This window comes from Phyllostomus discolor, chromosome 6 (assembly GCF_004126475.2).
Source record: "Phyllostomus discolor isolate MPI-MPIP mPhyDis1 chromosome 6, mPhyDis1.pri.v3, whole genome shotgun sequence".
In the NCBI taxonomy this organism is placed as follows: domain Eukaryota; kingdom Metazoa; phylum Chordata; class Mammalia; order Chiroptera; family Phyllostomidae; genus Phyllostomus; species Phyllostomus discolor.
The window spans coordinates 82918706-82921951 of record NC_040908.2 but is presented as its reverse complement, the minus strand read 5'-3'; the positions used below and the strand labels follow the sequence as shown (position 1 = coordinate 82921951).

The 3246-nt window shown below is 41.7% G+C and overlaps 1 non-coding gene across 1 annotated transcript; it reads left to right on the top strand.

Moving 5' to 3' along the window:
* The first annotated feature begins 2018 nt into the window (after positions 1 to 2018).
* Positions 2019 to 2182, top strand: LOC114501229. Its single transcript, XR_003684979.1, has one exon. It is a non-coding gene; the product is annotated as a U1 spliceosomal RNA (small nuclear RNA).
* The last annotated feature ends 1064 nt before the right edge of the window (positions 2183 to 3246 follow it).

The window sequence follows — 3246 nt, the reverse complement described above, 5'->3', positions numbered from 1 at the left end:
TTGCAATGCATTCATTTATTCTTTTAATACTTATTGGACAGCATCTCAATACCAGGACTTGTGCTAGTCTCTCTCCTCTGATTACTCCCAGTTTAATGGGGACATAAATAAACTGATGTGTTGATTACTGAATGATAGGCTCTATTGCACTTAGGCCCAGAGTGTGATGAGAATGCACAGAAGGATCTTAGCCAGTTTCAGATTTGAAACAGATTTGGTGACAACTGGAAATTGGTGAGGGCAAAGCTCTGAGTTAGTTGAATTTGTGGGGGGTGTGTGGTATGTGTCATGGTGTGACAGAAAGAGAAAGAGAGGGAAGGAATGGGAGTAGAAGATGGGTGAAGGGGATAGTGGGGATAGTATTCTAGAAAAGCAACACATGAACAAAGAGGTAATAATAACACTAGTGGAAAGAAGGTCACGAGATGAATGGAAGAATGTATGTGCATAACCCATAGACACAAACAACAGTGTGGTGAAGGCCTGAGGGAAGGTGAGGCAAGGGCTTGATAGAGGCAGGCACAGAGGGAAAAAAGGGGACACCCATAATAGTATAAACAATGAAAATACAATTATAAAAAAAAAGAAAGAAAGCAGAGTTTCTTAGATGAAGCTAAAGCTGTGTTTTTTGATGTGGGACCTGGATACTGTTGTGAAAATTCATCCATCCTCCTGGCTGGCATAGCTCAGTGGATTGAGTGCAGGTTGCGAACCAAAGCATCGCAGGTTCGATTCCCAGTCAGGGCACATACCTGGGTTGCAGGCCACAGCCCCCAGCAACCGCACATTGATGTTTCTCTCTCTCTCTCTCTTTCTCCCTCCCTTTCCTCTCTAAAAATAAATAAATAAAATCTTTAAAAAAAATTCATCCATCTGTATACATTTAGAATGTGTACAGTCTTATCTATGTACTTTAATAAAGAGGTTTAACAACAACAATAACAACAAAACAGTAGGAGAAATAGTAGTAATGGAACTACTACCAAAAACATCTGGCATAGTGTAAAGCACTTTGTGTGTATTATTGCATTTCACCTTAAAATAAATCCAAATCCTACTCATTTTACACAAAATATAACTAAGCCACACTTTGATTAGAAATTTTCCCAAAATGAGAGGTGATGAAGTTGGAATTTAAATCTGAGAAGATAGTGGGGCTCCAGTGTCCACACTCAGCCTCTGCGCTCTTCCCCCAAACACAGTAGGGCAATTGTTCTTTATCCTATAAGCAACTATATTCATGGGAAAATTTTAAACAGGCAAGAGGCATAATCTGATTAGTGTTTTAAAGGCCAGACTGGATACCTAGGATTTAGAAAAGGATTTGAGGGTGTTAATGCTAGAGGCAAGGTGACTAATTAGGAAGGTTACAAGTTCTAGGTAAGAGTTGGGGACAAGAAGGAAGCATCAAATTTGGGAAATGTTTGAAGTAAAAATTAGAACAGTTTCAGCAACTGTTTGAAAGTGAAGGGTACCTGAGATGAAGGAAAAAAATTTCCCTGCTACATGGCCAGAGTGCACAGAATTGACATTAACCATGTAGAGAACACTGGAGGCAGGGGACTGAAGGTAAAGGGAAACAGAGAGATACTCCCTCAAGCTTTAGACTTGCTGACTTGGAAGTGCTGTGGGACATGCAAATGAAGATGAGCAGAAGCCATTTGGATGCATAAACCAGAAGCTGGTCTAAAAGGTTAGAGCTGGAGAATTATACACATAAAGATGGTAATTAAGACCATGGGAGGTGATGAGATTAGCCAGTAGGGCAGACTGTGTGGAAGAGAGGAGGCCAACACAATACCTACCTTTAAAGGGTGGGCAGAAGAGGGAAGCTGGAAAGTTGTTCATGGAAAAATATATCCAAGAAGTAGGATGAGAATCCAGATGTATGAACGACCCACAGGTATGGACAAAAGTGTGGGGACTGACTGTGGGAGTGGGAGGTAGGATGGGCAGAAGAGGGCAAAGGGGGAAAATTGGGACAACTGTAATAGAGTAACAATAAAAAATGATAAAAAATATTTAGCTGTCAGGGGAGGTACCATGATTATGCAAGTTGTTTTCCCAGGGTGAGGTTTATCCATTGCACTCTGGATGTGCTGGCCCCTGTGATTTCCCCAAATGTGGGAAACTTGACTGCATAATTTGTGGTAGTGGGGGACTGTGTTCGCACTCTCCCCTGAAGGAAAAAAGAAAAAAAAATTTAAAAAGAGTCAGGGAGATGCTGACCAGATGGTTTAGTTGGTTGGAGCATTGTCTTATACACCAAGACATTGCGGGTTCGATTCCTGATCAAGGCACATACCTAAGTTGCAGGTTCCATCCCTGGTCGGGGTGCATAAGGGAGACAAGTGCTTGATGTTTCTCTCTCACATCAATGTTCCCTTTCCTCTCTCTCTCTCTCTCTTTCTCTCCCCTCCCCCTGCAACATCCTTTGTCTCTAAAATCAATAAACATATTCTCAGGTGAAGACTGAAGAAAAAGTAAGGGAGCAGAGAGTTTCAAGAAGGAGAGAGTGATGATTACACCACTCTAATGATACTGAGAAGTCCAGAGAAAGACCTGGAAGATAAAAGGGCTCCCTGATTTAATAATATGTGGTCCCTCAGTGACCTTTGACAGAACAGTTCAATGGAGTCGTGGGATAGGGGAAGGGAGGGAAGTAAGCCAGGTCCCAATGAATGGAGTAAATGAGACTTTTGAAAATGGGCAGAGTAAATTAATCTCCTAGGCAACTTGTCTAGATAGGAAAAGAAAAATACAAAGGACCCAGGATCAAGGAAGATTGTTCAGGATTTGGGAAATCTGAGTCTCTTTAAAGGATGAAGAGAAGGAACAAGTAGAAAGAGGTTGGCAGTGAAGAGGAAAGAAAGAACAAGAAAATGAGATCCCTGGTTGGTGGAAGAAGATGAGATCAAGGTATAGTGGAGAGTGAGCCAGGAACAGGAAGGATGAGCCTTCCTGATGGTGGGAATGGATCAGGGAAGAGGTGCATAGTTCCAAATGATGAGGATGAGAGACCGTGCTCTATCACTTCAATTTTACAATTTTTTAAATGAAATAATAGGTGAAAACATTTGCCTAGAGTTTGAGAAAAGAGAAGGGCATGAGGAGTTGGGAAGGGGAAGAGTAAGCACTCCCTAGTGACAAAATAATTGGCCAGCTGTGCTACAGTGCTCAGGGTGCCACTTGGTTATGGAATTTCTCCTTAGTATTCTCAACAGTTCAGATATAGAGGCAAAGACA